General features: G+C 41.0%; 1 long non-coding RNA gene across 1 annotated transcript; it reads left to right on the top strand.

Annotated features, from left to right (window-relative positions):
* Positions 1-1,471: 1,471 nt before the first annotated feature.
* LOC142162663 (uncharacterized) lies at positions 1,472-7,008 on the top strand. The gene is made up of 2 exons (XR_012693912.1): positions 1,472-2,191; positions 4,508-7,008. It is a non-coding gene; the product is annotated as an uncharacterized LOC142162663 (long non-coding RNA).
* Positions 7,009-13,893: the final 6,885 nt, after the last annotated feature.

Here is a 13,893-nt window from a genome sequence, read left to right as displayed (position 1 = left end):
GGATTCAAGCCTAAGAAATTCCAAAACTTCCAAATTCTTGCTTTCGATCAAAAACTTTATCAAACCTCGCCCGAATGACCTGAAATTACACATACGTCCTAAATGACACAACGGACCTACTCTAACTTCTGGAATTCCATTCCGACCCCGATATCAAAATCTCCACTACCAACCAGAAAACGCCAAAATTTCAATTTCGCCAATTCAAGCCTAAATCTACTCCGGACCTCTAAAATACATTTCAATCATGCTCCTAAGTCTCAAATCACCTAACAAAGCTATCCGAACCATCAGAATTCACATCTGAGACCTTTTTCACATAAGTCAACACCTTGTTGACTTTTCCAACTTAAGCGTACTCAAAAGAGACTAAGTGTCTCATTTCTCTACAAAACCACTCCGAACCCAAACTAACCATCACGATGCGATTAAATATAACTGAACAACATATAAAGAAGTAGAAATGGAAGGAAACGGAGCGGTAACTCATGAAACGACCGACCGGGTCGTTATAGAGGGTTGCCTCATTTTTAGCCTGCTTTAGATCTTTATCCATGACCCATAAGGTAGATTGATAATCTTTATCAATATTTAAACGAATCCGAGTGACTCCGGCTTGCTGCTGGGCTTGTTGTTTTGCTATGGTCATATGAGCATGCTCCAATTCCTCCTTTAGCATTTCTATAGTTCTTTGATCATTTCCCCTCTTGTTCGAGCCCTCAAGCCTATGTCTAAATGATGAAGGGTCGTAACACCAGGTAATATATTCAGTGATCACCTATCCATGATCTCAGTCTTCTACCATCTCATTCAACTCCGAGACCTTACTTGCAAGCCAAATTTTCATAATTTCTTCTTCAATGAGGCTGATCTTTGTAGACATGTGATTTTTGACCCTCCCAAAGATTTTACATATTTTAGCATTTAAATATTTATTTTAGGCCTAATATCATCATTTTAATTAGTTTAGACTCTTTTACTTCATTTTATCACAAAAATAAAAACTACAAAAATATTTTCTTTTATTTAGGTAATTAATATTTTATCTTGTTACTTTTAGTTTATCTACTTTTCATAAAATTAAATTTGAACACACAAAAAAAAATAGCTGCACTTTGTTTTTTTACTTCATTACATATCTTTTTCAAGAACATTAGTATTTTTATAGTAGTATTATCTTAAGTTTGCCACGATTTTTATATTCTTATTTTTAGTATAATCTTTGAAAATACAAAAAGAATTGCTAATTTTATCCCCATTTTGGCACATAAGCTAAGGCTAACTAGTAAGTTTATAGGTTTTTACTTCTTAGAAAATAGAAAGAATTAAGCTTGGGCTTATTGATTTGTCTCTCTTGAATTTAAGTACTCATCCAGCCCAATTCTAGAGCCCACTTCGAATAACCCTGTTCCTTAAACCATCAAACCCAACACCCTAAAGATCCTAAGCCTTCTTCTTCTTAAAGAAACCTAGAGAACAAAAAAATAACAGCGGCAAAACACCAAAAAGGACCCCCCATCAGACTGTCTCGGCTTTATTTTCACAAGACCACTTCACCAGTAGCCGTCGATCCTATCTTCAGCTTAGAGAAGCAGCAGCTTGAACACTAATGCAAAAAGAGAGGACAACCGTTCCCATTGATTTGGCTCTCTAAACTTAGAACAAAAAAAATTACCAACGACCCCTGCTCTCTTGAACACAAACATAGCCGCACCACACTTCAACCAAACCAGCCATGAATGCCGGCAGAACCCCCCACCCTTTCCCTCTGGTCGTCCACCCATGACCTCTCTTCCTAACACTTCCTTCCTTAACTTGTTCTCATAGATTTGTAGATAGGATAATGGAATCACATCGGAAATGGTAAGTCTCACCTGAAATGGGGATTAACAGTGGCAAAACCTTCAGATCCGACGCCTCTTTTGAAACCTTGAGATCTGGTCTCCATCTCCTTCATCTTCTGTCTTCTTTTAGAAAAAATCCAGCGGGTTTTTTTCGTTGCCATTGTTGAACCGATCTTGTACCAGCATAATCATTTGAGTTTTTCCGGTGGAGATTTTGGTTCGTTCGAGTATTCCGGTCTAAAGCTTGGTTTTTCTGGTTTGGGTCTCTACAGCCTCTGGTTTTCTGGATTTGGGGTCAACTGACTGGGTTTATCACTGTATTGGTTTACATCAATTGTTTAACTGAGGTTTATTCTTACTCGTATCCTTTTTAATTTTACTATGTTACATGTTTATTTGTGGCTTAACTGAAAAGTATAGATTGTTGTTCTAGTTTATCTTGTATGTTCCTCTTATTTCCTTTAGTTTACTATTTTTATTGTATGTTTTAAATACGTAATTGACTCTATTTGTTTTTATTAATTTTGTGTTTGTGATAGCAGTAACTAGATTTGACATCGGCCCACGGGTTTATTGAAAATAAAGAGAATAAGAATTGATATCTTGATGCATACGGGATGTAGGATTGGGTACATAAAAAATGGAAAAGAACTTGAGCTTTATATCTGTCATTTTATTCTTTGTATAAACCTGTTAGGAGCATGTTTAAGTCGGCCACACTTGGGTAGGTGAACCTTTAGGCGTGCTTTGAATTTATTATCGTGAATATGCACACGTTCGTGTTTTAGAAAAAATAATTAAAGAACATTGTAGCTTGCTTTAGGCGCGACGTAATCTATCATCGTGATTGTGTACACGTTCGCGTGACATAGTTATGATTTTCAAAATAAATTCGAGGTACCAGTTCGTGCAACTTTGACCCAACCTTTTCTGGAATAAACTAAGTGTTAGGAATTGTGGATACATACACATGACATGATTTTTGATGCACCAAACAAAATGAGTACACGTACGCATGGCTCGTTTCAGGTTAATTTCTTAATTAAAAGCGGTTAAGAGGTAAATGCACATAGGTTCTAAAATAAGTAATTAGACAATTTAATTGAGCCAGGTATGATTAAAGTGACCGTGCTAAACCCACGGAATCCGGAAATGCCTAACACCTTCTCCCGGATTAACAGAATTCCTTACTTAGATTTCTATGTTTCGCAGATCGTAAAACAGAGTCAAACTTCCTCGATTTAGGATTTTAAACCGGTGACTTGGGACACCATAATTTATCCCAAGTGCGACTCTAAATTTGAATAAATAATCCCGTTTCGATTATTGTCATTTTAATTGGAAAAACTCCCATATACCCCTTTCGGGGTAGAAAAGGGAGGTATGACAGCTCTAGCGACTCTGCTGGGGACAAGAACACAGAATCTCTGGTTCAGGGTTCAAGAATTCGAGCTTGTGTTGCGATTTTTACTTGGCTTTATTTATTGTTCATATTACCGTATTTGTGGACCTAATGTGCTAACTGTAGCTTATTTACCGCTTTGATATTATTTGAACTGTATTAAACTGTCATCTTACACCTCCCATCTGAGTCTTCTAAAAAATGGTGCACACGTTCGCATGGACCACTTTTCTGTTAAAAGTTATACAAATAGAGCGAGATTGGGCCAGCAACAACGCCGGGTAGATTTTCATGCTCCCGGTACGTTGCCCCCATCTCGACTTGAGTTGTCCGCTCGGGTAAGCCAGGTCTAGAACACAAACCCAGGTTTAAACCTAGAATAACATAACCTCATGTCGAATCCCTAGTAGGAACGTTTGTTTGCATCACGTGCATTTGACTTAGGGGACTCAACACAGGGGTTGGGTCCATCTAGGACAGATGTACCCCAAAAATAAAAGACCATCCTGATGCATCGTATGTGCTATATGTTGCATTTTTTCAAGGGTAAAAGGGTCATTTCGCGGACCAATGATGGTTGAGGGTAAATGAGAAAGAAAAGAGGGTGAAGTGTGAAAATAAAGCAAGTAGGGCCCAGTTATATTTTTCTTTCACATTTTCTTTAAGAAAAAGACAAAAAATTGAAAAATTAAAAAATACAAAAAGATTTTACACTTTTCCATTATTTTTCAAAAAAAAAAGAAAAAAATATATTTTCTTCAAATTAGTGTTTTTTTTAATTCTCAACGGTATCCAATCTTGCCGAACTACGCAGGTTTGATTCTCACCGGATGTGGGATACGTAGGCAACCTACATAAGGTTCGGCCTCATTTTTTCAAAAAGAAAAAAAAGAAAAATAATAATAATAATCAAATAAGGTGTAGTTTAGGGCTCTGGTAAAAAGAATAAGCCAACCCAGCTTCGGTTGTGTCTTAAGCCGTTCTTGCCGGGATAGCCTTAGAGTATCTTTCAATTGTTGAAGGGCTATTTTTGTAAAGACCGGATAAGTCTGTCGGTAGGGTGTCATTTTTCCACAAAGTACCTTCCCTGGCCTCAAAATTTATTTGAAATTGTGAAGGGGTCACGTTTACAAAAACGACCATTTTTGTTAAAATAGCATAGGGGGCCATTTCTTGTTGATTTTCTTGTTTTTTTTAGAAATTGAAAACTTGTTTCACAAAAGAGTCCACCGGAGCTAACCCTAACCTTAACCATCCACAGGTACAAATGAACACTGTCCAAACCCCGTCATAATTGGCCATTGAACAGGCTCAGCTACAGCTTCGTATGTGCTGGAATGATCTAGATGAAGATGGTCGGGATTAGGTAAAAGAGCAGTTGGGTGCCCTTATAGAAATTATGTAAATCAAACCGCGGGAGGATCTAATCAAGGCTTTGGTAACTTTTTGGGATCCTGTCCACAATATGTTCCGTTTCTCAGATTTTGAGCTCACCCCTACTTTGGAGGAAATAGTCGGATATATTGACTTTGGCCGGGACTTGAGGAAACAATAGCTTATCTTCCCAAGGGTTCCCTCTCTGCACAAATTCTTTGTTCTCCTGAATATCAGTAAGCAAATGAAGAAGGCCCGTGTAAACAGAGGATGTTGTTCCTTCTACTTCTTGTATTTCAGGTTTGGGCACTCAGCTGGCTTCGAAATGCATGAAAAGGGATTAAACAACAAACCGCAGAAGAGCATTTGGAAACTTCATCGTTGGTTCGCTTACATAGTAGCATTTTTGGGAATTATAGTCTTTCCAAATGCAGAAGGGACAATAGATATCCGCATGGCCAGAATTGCACAAACCCTCATCACTAAAAAAGATCACACACTTGCTCCATTAGTGCTGGCAGACATTTATCGAGAATTGACATTGTGTAAGTCCGGTGCTTAATTCTTTGAAGGCTGTAATGTTCTTCTACAAATGTGGTTGATCGAGCATCTTCGCCATCACCCCATATTCATGAGCTATGGTTCAAGAAAAGATAACTTCATCAAGAGTTACGAGGAAAGGGTGAAAGACTACAATGCTCCAGAAGGGTTTGAAGCCTAGGTCTCCCACTTGAAAGCTCTCAAAGCAAGCCAGGTCGAGAGGACTATAAGATGGCTCCCGGTGTTGGAAATCATACATATGATGGCTACAAAGGTTACCTAATGATGATGGGTTTGAGGAGTATCCAGCCATATGCACCGTAGAGGATTTTAAGGCAGTTAGGGAGATATAAGGTGGAGCCCAAAGATGAATATCTAACCACCCAGGTCATTGAGCTACATCCAGAAGCTACATTGCCCGAAGCTTTAGTCTAGCAGGATTGGAATGGTTGCCGATATCTGAAAAATGGCACCCAAGTACCAGATGTTACAAAGGGGGAGGTGGAAATAGATTATACTGTGTGGTTTGAGAGAAGGTCTTCTGCAAATAATGAGCCAAAGCCCGAGCCTGAGAGGCCCACCAAGAGACCTCATGTTCAGTCTTTTGCTGATAAAGTCTGAGAAAGGTTGGTCTGGGGAAAAAAGGAGAAAAAAATATCAAGCCGCCATTCACACCCTGGAAGAAAAATTGAGAAACGTCGAATTCAATAATGATCTCCAGGCGCAAAAAGAAGAAGATGAAAGGAGGAGGTTGGCCCAAGAAAATGAAGCCCTCTGAGCCCAAATTTGGAAGATAAAAATAGTAGCTGAGAACCCTGCCAGAAGTGAAAAAGATGAGAAACTTATAGACAGCCTTAGGCGGAAAGTATGTGACTATGGATTTGACTTGGAAAAGACTGAAGGTGAACTAGCAAAGGCCCGAACAAAGTTTTCTAAGAATGTGGAGGGACGAGCAAGCTTTTTTCGACAGTTGAAGGAAAAGTACGACAAAGAAATCATGGGTCTGGAGAAAAAGATCAATACCCTTGAGAGCGAATGACCAAGTAGGTAAGAGACTTCAAAGCAGAAAGAGAACACTGCTATGCCCTGATGTCGCAACTAGAAAAATACCTACAACAACTGCAAGAGCAAAATCATACAGCCACACTGGTTTTGGAGGCCAGATCTCAACAGATTGGACGACTGCTACAAGAGAAGGGTATCATCTGGGAGAGGGTTAGAAAGATTGCTGACTATATCGTGATGAAGTGCAACGAATATGAGGACATGACCAGGTCCATGTTCTTCGCTGCAGTTATGATTTTTTCCCGTCAAATAATGGATGACCTATATCGCCTCCAAGATGATATGGCACGTAGGCCCGCGGCTTGACCGACTAATGGTCCGCGGGCCCCTGGAGTAGCAGTTGAGGCACTTATGTATTTTTGATGTTATTTTTCGAGACTGTATTGCAGTTTCTTTTAGAGTTTTTTTGGTCCATTTTTAGTCGTGGTTTAGTTTTTGTAATGCTTAAGTCTGTAGGGCAGAATCGTTGTAATAGAGGAAAACCGGAATGTTTTTATTTAATGAAAATTTTGAAAACCCAAAAAATATTTCTTTCTTTTATTACGCATTTATATCCTGAACTATGTAATGATCTGATTCATGCGACATCATGATATGGAGGCAATCCCCATAGGATTCGATCATAACCATAAAATGAAAAAGAGAAAACAAAAAGAAAAGAGACTGAGTGGAAAGAAAGAATGGCAAAACAAGAGAACAAAAGCAAGAGAAAAAAAGGGAGCAACAAGAACCGAGTCGGAAAATCAATAGTGATTGAAGAGGGCAATAGTGAAAAAAAGAAAATGAAAAGAGAGAGAGAGAAGAGAAAGTGCAAAGTGAAAAGAGTTGGTTAAGTTCGGGATGAAACATGCAAAAGTTCAAATACATAGTAGAAACTTTTAACTGTTTAGGTGCATTGCATCCCAAACGTGCTTATCTGTTAAAATCTTAAACACTAACAAGTGTGTTGTTGTTATTGAGCACAGGAAGGTGGTTAGTTTGTTTGGCATTCTGGAAACTCACCCATACAATACCAGGTCTAAACACAAGGTGATCATGGCTTCCAATGAATTGGACGCGAGTGTTATTGATCCGCCGAGATAGGATGAGGAATCTGAGCTCGGTCTGAAAGAGGAGTTACATAAGCTGAAACACCAAATGGTCGAAATGTACCAAGCATGGATGAAAGGGCATCCTCTACCATCATACCCTACCAACCCTGCTTTCGTCCCACCACTGGCTAAATCTCAAGAGCCCCCCATTGTTGATTTATCCCCATAACACGTACCAAGCTGTGACCTTTACCACCACTATCATGGCACCACTTCCCAAACCATCCAAGCTCCACCAGCCAAAACAACCGTATACCCCCCTCCGCCATCCACCCCTATCTTCATAGCACCTCCACCAGCTACACTCCATCGATCTTCCAGTGAGCCGGAATTCTAAGCCCAAGATAACCAGTACTACGCTCCAGAGCCCACCTTCAAATTCCGAAATCACTACTCCTACACTCTCCACTTTGAACTTCCTGTCAAAACTGAGAAGCCACCCAAAAACACAGAGCAAGAGGAGATATTTAGGAAGGTAAAGAGCTTGGAGCAGTCACTAAGAAATATGCAAGGATTAGGGGGCCAAGTGAGCGTTGCTTATAAGGACCTATGCTTGTTCCCTGATGTCCAGCTACCTTTAGTATTCAAAATGCCAAAGTTTGACTTGTATGATGGGCACGGAGATGCCGTGGCCCACTTGAGAGGATTTTGCAGCAAAATGAGGGGAGCTGGTAGGAAAGATGAACTGTTGATGGCATATTTTAGCCAAAGACTGAGTGGTGCAGTATTGGAGTGGTACACCTGCCAGGACAACAACAGGTGGTACACTTAGGATGACTTGGCTCAAGCTTTCGCTCGGCATTTCCAGTTCAATGTAGAAATTGTCCCAGATCGCCTATCTTTGACTAAGATGGAGAAAAACACCAGTGATAGCTTTAGGGAGTATGGTTTTTGGTGGAGAGAACAGGCGGCACGAGTCGACCCCCCAATGAAGGAAGATGAAATGGTGGATTGCTTTCTTCAGACCTTGGAGCCTACTTATTTGGTCATTTGGTCTCGGCTATAGGTAAGTCTTTCAATGAAGTGGTGAATATAGGAGGAATGGTAGAGGAGAGGCTCAAGTCGAGCAAGATCATGAGTTACTCCGCCATCAAGGCAACCATACAAGCAACCCAGAATGGCACCAAGGGAGTGTTAGGGAAAAAGAAGAAAGAAGATATTGCTATGGTAGTCTTAGGATCGTGGCCCGGCCCAAGGGGTCCGCTGCACTGTTACACCCAGCCTCAACCCCAGCCTCAAACCTACACCCAAACTCCATATAGTCCACCCCAACACTACTTCCCACCACCAGACCCTCAGTATTTAGTCAGGCCACCCCAATACCATGTCCATCACGCATAGTCATATGCTCAACCCCCTCCTTACCCGCAATGGCGTGCACCAGCTCTACCAAATACTTACCCGCCTCCACAAACATACCGAAACCCTACTAGTTTGAGCTTTCACCCTAGTAAGGTGTATAGAAAAGAAAGGCAACAGCAAAAGCAGACTTTCACCCTGCTTGGAGAGTCTTACACCAGTCTGTTTCTGAGGTTATAACGGTTGGGCGTTCAAAGGCCGATTGAGTAAAAATTACCAAATCCCCCTCCGAAGAACCTAGATTATTCCCTCAGATGTGCATATTGTTCTGATACTCCGGGGCATGACATAGAAAAGTGTTGGCATTTGAAGAGCGTCATCCAAGAGCTTATCGATACAAACCAGATTGAGGTCCAAAGCCCATAATTGCTCAACATCAATCAAAATCCCTTGCCAGCCCATGCCAAAACTCATATGATTGAGATAGTGTATATGGATGGGAAGTTCGAGAAACTTTCGAAGTCTGTCATGATGGTCTGTGCCAGTGAAAATAATTCAGTCAAAACTCCAGTTGTTACAAATGCAATATCATCGACAGTTGAGGGGTTGACAGACAAGCTAAGCAAGCTCGATGCTAAGCCGTCCGTGGTAGGCATGAGGGGTCCCCAGATGATGTGGAAACAAAGCAAGGAAAACCGAAAGTGGTCCTACTAGGGGTAGCAAGTAAGCTTGTCATAATTGTGGAAGGAGCTCGCACTGCTCATATTGTCATTAAACCTGTGACCCAGCTGCCGGTAAATGACACCAAGGCCGTCCCATGGAACTACAAACGAGTAGTAGTAACTTATAAAGGGAAAGAAGTGGAAGAGGAAGTTAATGAAACCTAGGGGTTGATTCGTTCGGGGAGGCTTTTCCCTGGAGGAATTAGGGAAAGCCAAGCCACTCAGAGATAGTCCAATTCTAGTGATGTAACCAGTCACCGAAAAGGAGGCAGAAGAATTTTTGAGGAAAATGAAGGTGTAGGATTACTCCATAGTGGAACAATTGAGAAAGACCCCCGCTCAGATTTCTCTTCTATCACTATTGATACATTCATACGAGCACCACCAGGCTCTTATGAAGATTTTGAATGAAGCCCATGTCCTTGACAAGATCACAGCAAACCATTTGGAGAAGATTGCCAACAAGATATTCGAGGCAAACAAGATTACCTTCTCAAATGATGAGTTGCTCGTGCAGGGTACAGAACATAATCGGGCTTTTTATCTCATAGTGAAATGCGAAGATTCTGTGGTCACAAGGGTGTTAGTTGACAATGGTTCCAGTGCAAACATTTGCTCTCTCTCCACTCTACACAAGCTGAAAATTGATGCTGAGGGGATCCACAAGAACAATATATGTGTCCGAGGTTTTGATGGAGGGGGAAAAGATTCTGTTGGCGATATAGTGCTAAAACTGACAATAGGACCAGTTGAATTTACCATGGAGTTCTAGGTACTAGATGTGGACGTTTCTTACAACTTGATATTGGGTAGGCCCTAGATACATATTGCTAAAGCAGTACCGTCCTCTCTATACCAGATGGTAAAGTTCGAGTGGGACAGACATGAGATCGTTGTGCATGGTGAGGAGAACTTATGTGCTTACAATAATACATTCGTCCCATTTATCAAGTCCATAGATGATAAGGGGCCGTGGGTTTACCAAGTTTCTGAGACAGTGTCAGTTGAGAAGGTTCCAGAAGGGGGATGTATTCCAAGTCCAAAGCTAGCTTCTGCAACCATCATGGTAGAAAATGAAATGTTAAAGAATGGTTTTCTACCAGGCGAGGTCTGGGTGCATCTTTGCAAGGTATCGTGCAGCCAATGTCTCTACGTGAAAATCAGGGTACATTTGGTCTGGGGTTCAAGACCACAGGGGATGATGTGAAGAATTCTAAAAAGTTGAAAAAGAAGGCGTGGGCGCTCCCTAAGCCTATCCCACGCCTCTCCAGGTCTTTCGCCAAGTCAGGGGTAGTGAAGCGTCCGGTGTCCGCTGTTCCAAAGCTTGTGGTTGACTTCGATGAAGAGTTGATTGAAAGGTTCCAGAATCTATTTGATGAAGTGAACATGGTTGAAATTGGGGAAGGTTCCAGCAAAGCAGACGTGCAGTTTATTGGGCCAAAAGTGGAGCTTAACAATTGGAATGCTACTCCTCTACCTACTCGGAAGGAGTCTTGGCAGTTTGCTTTGTTTTCCTTTCTGTTATCTGGATTATTCCAAGGTTGTAATTCGAGTTTTTACTTTTTGTTTGTTTTGATGTACAAACCCTCCTATCCTTTATTTTCAATGAAATGTAATTTCCCTTTTTCCATTACTCCTGACAGTGTCATTTTTGTCTTTCTTTGTACAGTTCTTTTTATGCTGGTTTCAATAACATGACATGCATGAGGAATCATCAGCCAAGTCTTAAAATCCAATCTAACTCTAAAATAATAATCCAAGAAATAGAGTGTAATGATGAAACAGAATATGATGAAGATGAGGCATTTGAGGAAATTAATAAAGAACTAAATCATTTTGAAGAGAAATCCAAGCCTAATCTGAATGAAACTGAAGTAATCAATTTTGGAGATCTAGATAATATCAGGGAAACCAAGATAAGTGTACACTTGGAACCACAAATCAAGGAAGAAATAATCAAAGCACTATTTGAATATAAAGACATTTTTGCATGGTCCTATGATGACATTTTGGGTTTGAGTATTGACTTGGTAGTTCACAAATTGCCAACTAATCTGGCATTCCCTCCCGTCAATCAGAAGTTAAGGAAGTTCAAGATTGACATGAGTGTGAAGATCAAGGAGGAAATCACAAAACAATTGGATGCAAAGTTCATTCGAGTCACGCGATACCCCACTTGGTTAGCTAATGTTGTGCCAATACCAAAGAAGGATGGTAAGACCAGGGTGTGCGTTGATTACCGTGGTCTCAACAAAGCAAGTCCAAAGGATAACTTCCCATTGCCAAATATCCAAATTTTGATTGATACCTATGCCAAGCATGAGATCGGGTCTTTTGTGGATTGTTATGCGAGATATCACCAGATTTTAATGCATGAGGAAGATGCAGAAAAGACAGCGTTCATCACACCATGGGGAACGTATTGCTATAGGGTAATGCCATTTGGTTTGAAAAACGCTGGGGCAACTTATATGAGGGCAATGACTACCATGTTTCATGACATGATACACAAGGAAATTGAGGTCTATGTGGATTATGTGATCATCAAGTCAAGAAAGCAGTCCAACCACGTCGGAGACTTGCGAAAGTTTTTCTAGAGGCTCCACAGGTACAATCTTAAGCTCAACCCTGCAAAGTGTGAATTTGGTGTTCCATTTGGGAAACTTTTGGGATTCATAGTCAGTCGGCGAGGCATTGAGTTGGATCCATCAAAGATCAAGGCTATCCAAGAATTGTCACCCCTAAGGAATAACACTGAGGTGATGAGTTTGCTCGAACATTTAAACTACATCAGCATGTTTATTACTCAACTCACAAAAACTTGTGAGCCCATCTTTAAGTTGCTAAAGAAGGATGCTTCAGTCAAATAGACTGAGGAGTGCCAGGAGGCATTTGATAAGATCAAGGGGTACTTGTCGAACCCACCTGTGTTGGTCCTATCGGAACCCGGGAGACCTTTAATTCTCTATTTGACCGTCCTAGATAATTCATTTGGTTGTCTGTTGGGTCAACATGACATCACTGGTAGGAAGGAGCAAGCCATCTATTATCTCAGAAAGAAGTTCACATCCTATGAGGTTAAGTATACTCCCCTTGAAAGGACATGTTGCGCCCTGACTTGGGTGGTATAAAAGTTGAAGCATTATCTGTCGTCCTACACTACTTACCTCATTTCTCGCATGGATCCTCTAAAGTATATCTTTCATAAGCCTATGCCCACAGGAAGACTTGCAAAGTGGCAAATTTTACTCACAGAGTTTGACATCATCTATGTGACTCGAACCGCGATGAAAGCCCAAACGTTGGCCGAGAACTCGGTGGATGAATAATGTGAGCCATTGAGGACTTATTTTCCTGATGAAGATGTGATTCATATTGATGAGGTGGAGACGATGAAAATCTAGGTTGGAAACTTTTCTTTGATGGAGCCGCTAACATGAAAGATGACAGAATATGGGTTGTGCTCATTTATGAAACATGGCATCACTACCCTGTTACGGCCCAGCTTCGTTTCTATTGTACTAACAACATGGCTGAGTACGAGGCATGCATTCTGGGTTTAAGGTTAGCTGTAGATATGGGAGTCTAGGAAGACTTGTTCTTGGGAGATTCAGATTTGTTGGTGCACAGATTCAGGGAGAATGGGAGACTCGAGATTTAAAGCTCATACCATATCGACAATGTTTGCACGATCTTTATCAACGGTTGAGATTAGTAGAGTTCAGACATATTACTAGGATCCATAATAAGGTTGTTGATGCCCTGGCTATCTTGGCGTCAATGTTACACCATCCGAATAAGGCTTATGTTGGCCCTCTACATATTCAAGTTCGTGAGCAACATGCTTACTGTAATGTGGTTGAGGAGGAACTTGATGGTGAACCGTGATTCCATGATATCCGGGAATACATCAAGATGGGGGTGTATCCGGTAAAGGCCACAGGTGATCAGAAGAGAACAATTCGACGTTTGGCTAGCGGATTTTTCTTGAGCGGGGGAATTTTGTACAAGAGACCTCTAGATCTTGGACTGTTGAGGTGCATAGATACTAAACAAGCCACGACTATCATGACCGAAGTGCATGCCGGAGTTTGTGGGCTGCACGTGAGTGGGTATGTTTTGGCAAAGAAAATTCTTCGAGTAGGGTATTATTGGCTCACTATGGAACGAGATTGCATCAGCTTTGTGGGCAAGTGTCATCAATGCTAGGTACACGATGATTTGATTCATTCTCCGCCATCTGAATTGCATGCAATGTCCGCACCTTGGCCTTTTGTCGCTTGGGGCATGGATGTCATTGGACCAATTGAGTTGGCGGCATCAAATGGGAATAGGTTTATTCTGGTGGCCATCGATATTTCACCAAGTGGGTTGAAGCTATGACTTTCAAATCTGTGACCAAGAAGGTAGTAGTCAATTTTGTTCATTCAAACCTCATTTGGCGGTTCAGAATCCCCAAGGTAATCATCACGGACAATGGTGCTAATCTTAATAGCCATTTGATGAAAGAGGTATGCCAACAATTCAAGATTATGCATTGAAATTCCACTCCATAT

The sequence above is a fragment of the Nicotiana tabacum genome, chromosome 8 (assembly GCF_000715075.1).
Source record: "Nicotiana tabacum cultivar K326 chromosome 8, ASM71507v2, whole genome shotgun sequence".
NCBI classification, from domain to species: Eukaryota; Viridiplantae; Streptophyta; class Magnoliopsida; order Solanales; family Solanaceae; genus Nicotiana; species Nicotiana tabacum.
Note: the sequence above shows the minus strand (reverse complement) of the source record. Positions and strands in the feature narration are given on the sequence as shown.